This window comes from Myotis daubentonii, chromosome 18 (assembly GCF_963259705.1).
Source record: "Myotis daubentonii chromosome 18, mMyoDau2.1, whole genome shotgun sequence".
Lineage (NCBI taxonomy): Eukaryota > Metazoa > Chordata > Mammalia > Chiroptera > Vespertilionidae > Myotis > Myotis daubentonii.
Genome location: NC_081857.1, coordinates 43,775,464 through 43,787,970, shown reverse-complemented (window position 1 = coordinate 43,787,970; position 12,507 = coordinate 43,775,464). Strand labels below are relative to the sequence as shown.

General features: G+C 46.3%; 1 long non-coding RNA gene and 8 other non-coding genes across 9 annotated transcripts; 6 read left to right on the top strand and 3 right to left on the bottom strand.

Moving 5' to 3' along the window:
• The first annotated feature begins 1,432 nt into the window (after positions 1–1,432).
• On the top strand, positions 1,433–1,503 carry TRNAG-GCC (transfer RNA glycine (anticodon GCC)). The gene has a single exon. It is a non-coding gene; the product is annotated as a tRNA-Gly (tRNA).
• Positions 1,504–2,005: 502 nt separating this feature from the next.
• Positions 2,006–2,077, top strand: TRNAM-CAU (transfer RNA methionine (anticodon CAU)). Its single transcript has one exon. It is a non-coding gene; the product is annotated as a tRNA-Met (tRNA).
• Positions 2,078–2,371: 294 nt separating this feature from the next.
• Positions 2,372–5,462, bottom strand: LOC132220874 (uncharacterized). The gene is made up of 2 exons (XR_009449876.1): positions 5,169–5,462; positions 2,372–2,597 (listed from the first exon to the last, which is right to left on the bottom strand). It is a non-coding gene; the product is annotated as an uncharacterized LOC132220874 (long non-coding RNA).
• TRNAS-UGA (transfer RNA serine (anticodon UGA)) lies at positions 2,469–2,550 on the top strand. Its single transcript has one exon. It is a non-coding gene; the product is annotated as a tRNA-Ser (tRNA).
• Positions 3,473–3,544, top strand: TRNAQ-UUG (transfer RNA glutamine (anticodon UUG)). The gene has a single exon. It is a non-coding gene; the product is annotated as a tRNA-Gln (tRNA).
• On the top strand, positions 3,995–4,066 carry TRNAQ-UUG (transfer RNA glutamine (anticodon UUG)). Its single transcript has one exon. It is a non-coding gene; the product is annotated as a tRNA-Gln (tRNA).
• TRNAS-GCU (transfer RNA serine (anticodon GCU)) lies at positions 5,189–5,270 on the top strand. The gene has a single exon. It is a non-coding gene; the product is annotated as a tRNA-Ser (tRNA).
• A 4,495-nt stretch (positions 5,463–9,957) lies between the features above and the next one.
• On the bottom strand, positions 9,958–10,030 carry TRNAR-UCG (transfer RNA arginine (anticodon UCG)). Its single transcript has one exon. It is a non-coding gene; the product is annotated as a tRNA-Arg (tRNA).
• A 1,215-nt stretch (positions 10,031–11,245) lies between these two features.
• On the bottom strand, positions 11,246–11,317 carry TRNAM-CAU (transfer RNA methionine (anticodon CAU)). The gene has a single exon. It is a non-coding gene; the product is annotated as a tRNA-Met (tRNA).
• Positions 11,318–12,507: the final 1,190 nt, after the last annotated feature.

Below are 12,507 nucleotides of genomic sequence, written 5' to 3'. Positions count from 1 at the left end.
TTGTTTAAAGTATTACGTGTCTTCTTTTTCCCCCAGTGACCTCTCCCCTGCCGCTCCCACCCCCCACCACATGCCCTCACCCCCCTACAGTCTGAGTCCATTGGTTATGCTTATATGCATGCATACAAGGCCTTGGTTGATCTCTTACTCCCAATCTCCCCTTCCCCCTGCCCCCCCCCTCGCCTTCCCTCTGAGGTTGGACAGTCTTACACCCAAAGGTGTGAGACATAAAACGTGTAAGGCAGTTCCTCTGTGATTGCAGCTCTAGTTCCATTTTAAAATGCCTACATGTATATTATTATTATTATTACTACTAGAGGCCTGGTGGACGAAATTTGTGCACGGGAGGGGGGGGTCCCCTCAGCCCAGCCTGCACCCTCTCCAATCCAGGACCCCTCAGGGGATGTCCCATTGCTGGTTTAGGCCCATCCCAGGGACATCTATCTTACAATCCTGGAGGGCTGGCTCCTGATCACTCACCTGCCTGCCTGGTCGCCCCTAACTGCCCCCCCTGCCGGCCTGATCACCCCTCACTGCCTTTGCATGCTGGCCTGGTCACCCCCAACTACCCCCTTCCTCCCATCCGCCCCCCCCCCTGGGGCCTAGTTGCCCCCAACTGCCCCCCTGCCGGCCTGGTCACCCCCAACTTCCCCCCTCTGCTGGCCTGGTCACCCCTCACAGCACCCCCCACGCAGCCTGCTGTTCAGTCCTTTGGTGTCCCTCACTAACACCCCTGCCGGCCTGGTCATAGGCAGCCATCTTGTGAGGGCATGAGGGTCAGTTTGTATAGTACCCCTTTATTATATAGGATTATCATCATTATTATTATTACTACAAATGTAAATGTCTCTTACAAAAAGGTACCTTCTACTTGGTTTTTGGATCTTCTTCTGTGTCTGCTGTTTCTAAAAACTAATGGACCTAAAATAATTCTTATGTCAAAGAGGCATATTTTGGGGTAAGTTCTGCTCCGCTTCATGCGTTGCTCTCCCAGAGCGACCAGTCTCCCTGGGCCTCTCCCTTGTGCACATGACATATACATGTTAACAAACTTCTGCTTTGGTTGCAGGGATTCCAACCAAGAATTTAGGGTGGGAAAATTATTTTTTATTTTTCTACACCAACTTCCCTCTCAGAAGGGAAGATGAGAGTTGCTTCAGGGGACGGGATTTATGACAAGTGAATTCTTTTGGAAGGCTCTGCTCTTAGATAAGGGATTTTAGAAACTCAAATGCTTTTAGTTCAAAATAATTTTATTTTTTGCCACAGTGGTGGCTTATTCTGGATCCCTTCAGCAGGAGAAATGTCCTGATCAAAGTGAATGGAATTTAAGAAAGTCCTAAGGGGCGGAAAAAACACGCAATCTTCTTGTTTTAATGTGACAATGTAACGATGTCTACATAAGGACAAAAAGAGAGCTGCACTTCCGTGAGCATTGGTGGTTCAGTGGTAGAATTCTCGCCTGCCACGCGGGAGGCCCGGGTTCGATTCCCGGCCAATGCAAGTCGTGTTTTTTCCTTCCCATTACTGCAAGGCAACATCTCACTGCAGTGTCAAAAAAATATGATGACTGCGAGATTTATCGGGACTAATATAATAATATGTATCAACTGGGATTGAAAAATAAAAATTATTTAAAGGTTGGTAAACAAAATCCTAAAGTAGCCATGTTTCTGGTATCTGGGGATGGCTGAGCTGAGAAAGACCAGTTAGCCTTCCTTTTGCAATTTCATCTTCTTAAGTTATGCTAATTAGCATGTGCTTGGTTTTCCAATAACCTGAAACGTCATTCTGTCAGAGCCCGAGTAAACGCGGATCTGAGGATTGGGCTCTTTCGGGGGTACGCTAAGCCGCTAGTATTTGGAGTTGGAGTGTAGTCACGTACGGATATCAGTGTACTCTTTCCATTCTTATTGGCAGCCAAAATATTCATCAATTACTAGAGGTTAGGAAAATGCCAGAACTTCTTTTTTAATACTACTTGAAAGAGTATCAGGCGTGTCTGAGCAGAGTGGCGCAGCGGAAGCGTGCTGGGCCCATAACCCAGAGGTCGATGGATCGAAACCATCCTCTGCTATCTTGACTTGTACTTTTGACACAAATTTAGATTTTAGGAAAGGGGATTGAATTCAGTTTATCACGGACTATCAGGTGGGCCTGGGGACTAGTACTGCAGGTCTGCTGCTTTCGGTCTCCAACTTCGGTAAATGCTAGTCATTAGTCTGGCAATTCTGGTGATTTCAGTAACTCAGGTTTGGGGATATGTACGCCTGGTACAGATCGGAATATGTATCCCATAGTCAAACTGTTACAATTTGTAATAATTTATGATCGACATCTCGATCTTCCCAGTCTTGTTTTTACCATGATGACAGACATTTCAAAACAGGTGCCCAACAGAAACTCCAATCTGGAGCAGGAGAGGTAATATTCCTCATGGGAATTATCTAGGTGCTGGCTGGAGTCTGGTAGTCGTGGCCGAGTGGTTAAGGCGATGGACTTGAAATCCATTGGGGTCTCCCCGCGCAGGTTCGAATCCTGCCGACTACGCAGCTGAGCTTTTCCTCCCCAGCACCGCATCATCTCCTGGACCAACTCTGGAAATTCAAACACACAATAAAATAACACGAAACACCGTTTTCCTGGTTACTGTTTTATTTTTCCGTAACACTGGAAGCAGGTAGCACGAGTCTCTTAGTGTGACAGTCGCTAGAGACAAATCTTTGAAAATGATTGTGGGATTACAGAGGAATTTCTGAGCCTGCATCCTAAAGACGCTCTAATTCTCTATGAATTGCTGTCTCCCTATCGGCAGTCCACCTCAGGTCTGACTGCTGAAGCCTCGCCTGCCTGTAGCTTCTTCCACTTGATTTTCTTCCCCAAAATGTGGGCACGCCAGTGCAGCAGTATTCTCCTGTGAACACGTTTGATGATTAGGGAACATTTCAAAAAGAATTTCCCAACCGTTCCTCCTTCTGGAGCTCTCTTATCGTTCCACCTCAGAGGCCAGAACTAGAGAGGAAGTACCAGAAAGATAATTTTCAAAGCTGCTTTCCGCTAAATCTTATTTTTTTTTTTTATTAAAAATCGTTTTGCTTGCTAACTCTAACGCATACACTAAATTGTATATGTAACATAGAAAAGAGTAAACATAACAAAAATTATCTTTTATCATACTTGCATTCTGTCTATTAGGAAAGGCAGAAAGGAAGTAAAAATACTTAAAGAGGGAAAAGTTTTTTCGTAATCTCTGACATTGCCCAGAAATGCACAGTTTTGGTTTTGTAAAGAGCGCTGTGACGGCAGGAAAATTCCAAGCAAAAGTGAGCTTTGCTTGGCTTCGCCTTTTCTCCCAGGACCCACGGGACGTTCAGGAAAGAAGTCACCCTATTGAACGTCACCGGACGCACAGCCAACGCCTTTGGGAAAGCTTGCCAGAGAGCTTGTGACTGTTGCGGCCGTGGTGCCGGTTGGCCCCATGGTGTAATGGTTAGCACTCTGGACTTTGAATCCAGCGATCCGAGTTCAAATCTCGGTGGGACCTTCTGTGTTTTTGGTGCCTTCCTTGGCCGTCTGATCACCTTTGCACCTGGACGGACACCCATCCCATCTCACGGTTCTGACCATCAGCCGCATGCCTCCTTCATTGTTCCACCCCCGCCTTCTCCTCTCCCTCCGCCTTCACTGGGCCAGAGTCCCCTTCAGATCTTGGGAAATTCGGTTTTCTTCAAGATGTCTAAGTATTCGCGTTTCACATCTGGGACCTCAGTTCTGGGTTCGGGTGCTATCCATCTCTAACACGCACTCGATCTTGAGAAGTTCGTGGTGCGTGTGAGCCCAGGTCTTCCTGTGCATTTTGTAGTCTCTGCTGAGAGCGATGTAGCAGATTTTAAATTGAATAAATATCTTTTAAACTGAAACTATAATTCACAAAATAGTAAGAATGACAAACTCTGTAAGAAATATTTATAGGAGTTTCAAGGTGTCCTCGTGTGGCCCCATGGTGTAATGGTTAGCACTCTGGACTTTGAATCCAGTGATCCGAGTTCAAATCTCGGTGGGGCCTGCTGCTGTTTTTTTCCCATCACTGGTGCATCCTGGCCTATGCCCATCAAGTCCCCAAACCAAGAGTGCACTCTGGCCTGTAAAGACACGCCCTTACACTTGAACTTCGCGCCCCCCACCCCATCAACACTCAGTGCCTTGCGGTCTCCGCTGGCGGCTAATATTGCTCGGCCCGGGGATCCTTCTGCTGAACGAAAACAGGCTCGCAGACCAGGGGCATCGACAAGGGCGTTCATCCTCTGAGCCCAGTGACAGAAGACGGAAACAGCAAACAAACAACAAAACATGTGATAATCTCGCGAAGAACAGACACGGAAAGCTCACCGCGCAAACCACGCTAACGCCAAGCACCTCCTTCCACCTGATCCGAGGGCCCACGAGCTTCACAGCTCTGGCTTCGTTGTGTTCTTACCTTCGTCTCAAGCACAGAATTCCTCACAGCATCCAGCCCCGAACAAAGCCGGGGTTCCCTGCACCCTCCCCGAATCACCCAACCTCAGGCGGATGCCACAAGGACTGTAGAGCAAAGAGACATAACTGATAGACAGCATTGTGCAAGTTCAACTGTGCAACGTCTTGATTTGATACGCTTGTGTATTGCAGTGTGATCGCCACAGTCCATTCCACCACATCCCATAATTATTTCTTTGTGTGTGTGTGTGGTGAGAACATTTGAGATACAGTCTCCTAGCAACTTTCAAGTCTATGATACAGCACCGCTGCTTATGATCGGTGTGCTGTGCGTCTCCAGAACGGACTCTTCTCCTAACAGTAAGTTTTGCATCCTTTGACCCACGTCCCCGCAGCTTCCCACCCTCAAGCAAATCCCTTATAACCGCCATTCCACTCGTTGTCTCTGTGAGTCCGGCTTTTTTAGACTCCACATTTCTCTTTGGAAGTGTATTTTGTCATTTTTATTCAGGTTCACATCCTCACCCTACCCCTCCATTTCGGGACTGTAGGCTCTTCTTTATTTTTTTTCCTTTATCAAAGCAAGAGGGACATCCAGGCGAACAAATGCATCATGTTCATGAATGAAGACTTGCGATAAAAGAAGAGAAAGTGCCGAACAAGTCGGTTCAATGAAGAAATGTAATATTTACCGAAGCTTCCCCACGCAGCGGACGAGGTGGCCGAGTGGTTAAGGCGATGGACTGCTAATCCATTGTGCTCTGCACGCGTGGGTTCGAATCCCATCCTCGTCGCTCCGGGGCCCGCTCCGTGGTGGGTGCCAGGTTTTAGCGAGTGCTGCCAGGGGCCGTTTTAGTGCTTTCTGAGCCTGTTATTAGTCTGTAAGCGAAGAGCGAGAACTGCGCGCTGAGCGCTTGGTCTGACTCCCCTGGGCAGGGTCCCGCGGTTCCGGTGCTGCCAGTGATTGAAGTGAGGCCTTTGGCCCCTTTCTTCGCTCAGTGGCCGTGTGTTGGCAAGTTTTTGTCTCATATTCTTTACCTTTTAAATCTCAGGCACGTTTCCAAGTCCAAAGTTCTCTGGCTGGACGCCTTATCAGTTCCTCCCTCCCAACTTCCCCATCAAACTCAACCTTTGCCCCTTAGGAGTAGAAACTGCCCACATGCTGTGCTGTTGCTTATATGGTTCCTTCTGGTAAAATCCATTTTCAAGACCCAGATCAAGTGTCCCTTTCCCGTGCATCTGCAAAGGAAAGAATGCTTCTTCTCTTTGTCCGGGACTGGGATTGCAACTTTTGAGACCTGGAAACTCCTGGAGTACACGCGGCGGAAGTCAGCGGACCTCCCAAGGCCTCATGAAGACTGGGACCCAGGAAGCATGGATTTTTAAAGCAACGCCTGTGTTTGAATTTCACCTAACAATAGATGGCGTATTCGGAAGATGTGGCTCCAAGCTGGCTTACACACGATGACCCGCTTAATCTTGGAAATCAAAGCTCAGGAGGCGATGGTCCTGATTGCAAGCCGAAGTGGAGTCTTCAGGAATTGGGTCATACACGATATGCTTTGTATATGTTGCTTTTTCTCCCACAAAGAATCGGAGGTAATTATTGATGCTACGGATGCCTGTGCAGTCTTACCCCTGGTGCCACTCCCTCCCCACTTTACCTTCTGTGAGAATAAGGTTTTAAACCCTGTTTCTCCAAGTTTGCACACTGTAAACATTCAACAGGTAGTTGTAAAACAGACACTTAAAGGCCTGTTGTGTGCGTGTGTGGTGGCAGGGGAGGGATTGAAACTTCATCCAAGCATAAAAGACCTGCGGGGGTGTGTCACTCCTTTTAATTCACGTTAAAGGGTGGTTTTAAACGTGGCCATCTCTTGTCCCAAAGTAAGGAGGTAGATCTGGGGCAATTCTGCCCCAGCCCATCACCTTTCTCAAACCCAAAGGCTTTGTTTTTCTCCCTAAACAAAGAGGGAAGGAAACAGGAATGAATACATTACGTACAAACGAGGGAAGCCTCTTTGCTCTCTCTGTACGGTCTGGACTTCACAGAGGACTAGTGGAAACCAGTCAGGAGCTCTGAGAAACAGGCTGGGAAAGAAAGGGCCCATAGCTACCTTGTGGTTGTTTTCTACCTTGTTTTAATTATTCATTGCTTTCACCTGGCAAGAGCCCTCATGGCCTCCACGTTTGAACCAATATTTAGATACAAAACCAAAGACCATGTTTCACCAGGAAGTCAGCAGTTGGAAATTACCTTCTCTTCATCCTATAAATTATTATTAAAATCAGTTATGTAGGCACAGAAATGTGTGTTTTTATATTTTGCGCAGCTACCTTCTCTATGGGTCTGTTGCATGCACACTTCTGTAAACACCTGGGCTCTTTTAATGACCTTAATATTTCTGCTCTGTAATTGAGGTTGGAACGCAGGCTGTTCTCATCCGTTTGATGAGGATACAACAGAAGGAAGAAAGGAAGGTGGAACAGGAGGGGAAGAGTGAAAAACGGTAACATAGACTCCACAGCAGCCAGAACTTAAAAAAAAAAGGAAAGAAAGAAAGAAAGAAAGAAAGAAAGAAAGAAAGAAAGAAAGAAAGAAAGAAAGAAAGAAAGAAAGAAAGAAAGAAAGTGAAAAGAGGAGAACCAAGATGGCGGCATAGGTTAACGCCGGAGTTTGCTGCTTTGAACAACTACTTCAAAAGTGAAACCAAAAAACGGAAGGGACATCACCCAGAACCACAGGAACACTGGCTGAGTGGAAGTCCTACAACTAGGAGGAAAGAGAAACGCACACGGACACTCAGAGGAGGCGCAGTGCTGAAGTCAAATTCTGAGGTGCGGAGTGCGCGGAGCGGGCTGGCGGCGGAGGGCGCGGTTGTTGTTTTCAATCGGGAGGGAGTCGCAGACTCTGAGCACCAGATCCAGGCGAGTCTTTAGGGACCCAGACTCAAACGGGAGAAGCGGGACTGTCTGGCTTCGGTCAGAGCGAGTGCAGCTTTCTCTCCGAGCTTTGCAGCGGGTGCTGGGACTCAGAGAGGCAGAGCCCCTGGGGACAGGACTGAGAGCCGCCATAACTGCTCTCTCCGGCCCACCCTGTTGATCCTGTGCGACCCGCCCCGCCCAAGCCCTGCACAGAGGCATTTGCCGGATAGCCTCAGGCAAAGGCTAGGTTAGCACCTCCCTAGAGGACAGAAGTTCTCTCACTGCTGACACAGCTGATTCTCAGAGCCACTTGGCCTGGAGGTCAAACCCTCCCTGGAATTAGCTACAACAATCAAGATTTATCTATAAGACTGCGAACAAAGACCACTAGGGGGTGCACCAAGGAAGCATAACAAAATGCGGAGACAAAGAAACAGGACAAAATTGTCAATGGAAGATATAGAGTTCAGAACCACACTTTTAAGGTCTCTCAAGAACTGTTTAGAAGCTGCCGATAAACTTAATGAGATCTACACGAAAACTAATAAGACCCTCAATCTTATATTGGGGAACCAACTAGAAATTAAGCACACACGGACTGAAATAACGAATATTATACAGACGCCCGACAGCAGACCAGAGGAGCGCAAGAATCAAGTCAATGATTTGAAATGCGAGGAAGCAAAAAACATCCAACCGGAAAAGCAAAATGAAAAAAGAATCCAAAAATGCGAGGATAGTGTAAGGAGCCTCTGGGACAGCTTCAAGCGTACCAACATCAGAATTATAGGGGTGCCAGAAGATGAGAGAGAGCAAGATATTGAAAACCTATTTGAAGAAATAATGACAGAAAACTTCCCCCATCTGGTGAAAGAAATGGACTTACAGGTCCAAGAAGCGCGGAGAACCCCAAACAAAAGGAATCCAAAGAGGACCACACCAAGACACATCATAATTAAAATGCCAAGAGCAAAAGATAAAGAGAGAATCTTAAAAACAGCAAGAGAAAGAAACTCAGTTACCTACAAGAGAATACCCATACGACTGTCAGCTGATTTCTCAACAGAAACTTTGCAGGCCAGAAGGGAGTGGCAAGAAATATTCAAAGTGATGAATACCAAGAACCTACAACCAAGATTACTTTATCCAGCAAAGCTATCATTCAGAATTGAAGGTCAGATAAAGAGCTTCACAGATAAGGAAAAGCTAAAGGAGTTCATCACCACCAAACCAGGATTATATGAAATGCTGAAAGGTATCCTTTAAGAAGAGGAAGAGGAAGAAAAAGGTAAAGATACAAATTATGAACAACAAATATGCACCTATCAACAAGTGAATCTAAGAATCAAGTGAATAAATAATCTGATGAACAGAATGAACTGTTGATTATAATAGAATCAGGGACATAGAAAGGGAATGGACTGACTATTCTTGGGGGGGGAAAGGGGTGTGGGAGATTCGGGAAGAGACTGGACAAAAATCGTGCACCTATGGATGAGGACAGTGGGTGGGGAGTGAGGGCGGAGGGTGGGGCGGGAACTGGGAGGAGGGGAGTTATGGGGGGGGAAAAAAAAGAGGAACAAATGTAATAATCTGAACAATAAAGATTTAATTTAAAAAAAAAAAAGAAAGATAAACAGAGATGTTACCAAGTTGGATATGCTATAGCTTCCATGGTAGACATAAGTGAATGTTCTTATTTACCTGAATAAGGTCTGGCCAATAAGCTGAATTAATTGTTCTAACTTGGACTTGTAAATTGGCCAAAGATCAAATAGTCAATATTTGCACTAATAGTAGCTAAAACCTTGGTGTAGCTCACAACTCTAAAATGTTGTAGAAGCAGTGAGGCTTCTTAACTTTCTCAGGGAAGAATAGAAAATAGGTTGAAGAATTATTAGATGTCATACAGAATTGAAACAATAGGCAATTATCAAAATTCCAGGTCATTCTAAAGCTGCCACAATGAGAGCAACCGAAAATCAGTTAGCTGATGCTGCAGCTAGACAGGCAGCATTAAACAGCCAAATTATCTAAACCTTAGAATGCATCTTACTTCCTATAAATCAATAAAAACTTTCTTTTAGTTTCAATGGACAACTACATAAGAATAAAAGAGGATATAGCAACAAAAAGGGAGAAATTTTGACCCAAACAAGCAGACATGGTTCCCTATAGGGACTCAATTACCTGTACTTTAACATGCACATGAGCTAACACATTGGGATCCTAAAATATGATTTTATAGAGTAAACAATATTACTGGAAAACTTCTACTGTAGCTCATAAAGTGGGTAGCAGATGTTCTATTTATCGAAATATAACCCTAAAGTCATCCCAAGTGTCCCAAGGACATTTTCCACTTTCTTTAAATCTATTTGAGGTATGGTAATTGGATTTTATCTAAATGCCACTATCTCAAGAATACAAATATGTATTAGTTAAAAAAAAATAAAAGAAAAGAAAGTGAAAAGAGCTTGGTGAAACTGCTGACTCCTGACCCTCTTTTATGGATTAGGGCAGTTTATTGGCAAAAGAGAACGCAGAAGCTAAAGTTAACCACGAAGGGATTCGAACCCTCAATCTTCTGATCCGAAGTCAGACGCCTTATCCGTTAGGCCACGTGGTCGCTAGCGCTCAGTTTTGCTGAAATATTTAAAAGCATACTGAGCTTTCTTCCAGCCGGGTCCTGAGTCCTTCACGTCACGTCCTGATGCACAGGCTATGTTGCCTGGGCCTTTTCGCCTTTAAAAAGATGGAAATTCTAGACAATGTGGGGTCATTTGGGGCCACGGAGTCGGGATTGGGGAAAGGTTGAAACTGACAATCATTTAAGTCTTGTGGCATATGGGGACTCTGTGGAAAGGAAAGTCAGTCAGTCTACCACTGCTGAGCAGAAAACTGGAGTTTTGGGCTCCTAAGCGATGCCAAAGTATTGCATATTGTCTGCATCAAGGGATATTTTCTAATAAGCGAACTCATTGTTCCTTATCAACTCACCCACATTCACTATTTTCAGTCTCTCGATACTTGGGTCAGCTGTCTGGAGAGTTGTCATGGTAACCGCACCCGTAAGGGGGTCTTATATCAGGAAGCATCTACACCGTGTCCCTCTCGCCATTCTGCGTGGGTACCCGCCCTTTCACTTCCCATGCTCTTCTGGTGCTTTCTCTGATATTTTTTTCATTAAAAAAAAAATTGTTGTTGTTGTTAGTATTACAAATATCTCCGGTTCCCGCACCCCGCTTTCTCCCCCTCCTCCAGCCACCCCCCGCCCCGCCCAGTCTTCACTACCCTATTGCCCGTGATGGTTATAATGTGAGATTAGAGCGCTTTCACACGGTGTCTCTATCCATTTGAAGAAAAGAATGCTTTTCTTAGCGTTTCTCAGGGGTTTAAAGAGGCCCAGGGCCGTTACTATTTTTTGAGGCGTCCATATATTAATAAATTAAAGTAGCCCACTTTGGCCGGAGTACAAAAATTGTGACTGTTAACAATATTTACACTTAATACACACATCTACACAAAACACGTGTTTCAATAGCTCATTCGATGGACAAGGTGTTTACAGACTTTATAATGTTCCGTAGAGTGTTTGGTCCAATAACGCGGTATTGATGAAAAATTGTGCTCAGAGGGGCTCCTTTCGAGCTTGTTAGCGCGTGGGTGACCTCGAGCACCTCGTTAGAAGGTAAAGTCAGCTGCACGCAGAGGCATTTCCTTACTTTCCTTAAATCGCACGCCCTGGGAGTATTGGCCCTACTGGCTCGTTTGTCTCTGCTTTTCTTGTTGTTTTTTATTGTGAACATAAACTGCAGAATTTTAAAAAGGAAAAAAAAGTACTTAGCAGAGGATGGTTTCGATCCATCGACCTCTGGGTTATGGGCCCAGCACGCTTCCGCTGCGCCACTCTGCTGCCTGCTTCGCGGCGTCTTTATCTACGTACTTAACTCTATTCAAAAGCGAGTGACGTTCGTTTCTAAAAATAGCTCGTAGGAAAGCACCTATTTATTTATCCCAATACTTTCGCGTCCACAAGTTGCCAATTCTGTTTGGAATAATGTCGCTACCAGAATCAGAGAGCAGACAAAACTAGGAACAGAGAAGTAAACATTGACACACATGAGTGACTGGGCGCAGAGGCGAGGGTGGCTAGAGAGTGAAATGAGAATTACCGGCTTTAATACACAGGGAAGAAAAAAATAAGGTCGCCGCGAAGGGACCCGGGCTTCTGTGGCCCCACCTTCGGGAAGAACACCCTTTTGGTCGGATTCCCCTGGTTTGGTGTGTGTGTGTGAGCGGGGGCGGGGTGGGGGGGCGAGGGCGACGGGGAAATGACAGTTTTTAGACTCCTGCCCGGCCGAGGTGGGGCTGGAGCTGGGGGTTGGTTGGAAAGGCTTTGCCCGGATAACAGTGAAAACCTGAACGGTGAGCCGAGGCTTTTCCTCCCGGGGTCGTGTCTCGCGATGCCGAAGATTGAGGACCGTGGACCAGAAGATTCAAGCAAAGCCGCGGACATTTTATTACAAGCAGATTCAGAGCGGGGCCAGGTATGGGCTGCCAGTGAAGCCAGCCGGTCTAGGTATATCGGGCTACAAGCTGCTCTGTGTCTACCTGTGTCGCCACCTGATCGATTCCCTCATTGTTCTTGCCCAGCACGGACCTGAACTCTCTGCTCCTATACTTCAGGTCACCTGTTGCCACAGGCCCTCCCTCGTTTCATATGCCTCCCACCTGAGTCCAGACACATTCCATTATTTCTGCCTGTTGGTTCCTGTGATCAGGCTGCTCAGACTTCCCTGTCTGGTTCCTCCGGCCTGTGTTTCCCCTGGACCCTGCCCTGTCGGCCTGTGAGTCCAGCGAACGCCTCTCAATATGTGTGCCCTGGGCGCCAACGCACTGGGCAGGCGGGACTATCTCCATCCCGTGTGAAATGTGGGAAGGAAAGAGGGTTTCTAATAAATTCATGAACGAAAGTAACCCCCCAGGGTGGTCGGACCACAGGTGGGTCTTGGTGGGGAGCCAAGCCCCCATCTTACAATTCAATGAAAGGTTATCTTGCCTTAAGCGAGCCCTGCCCATTGTCCTGGTGCATCTGTTAACACC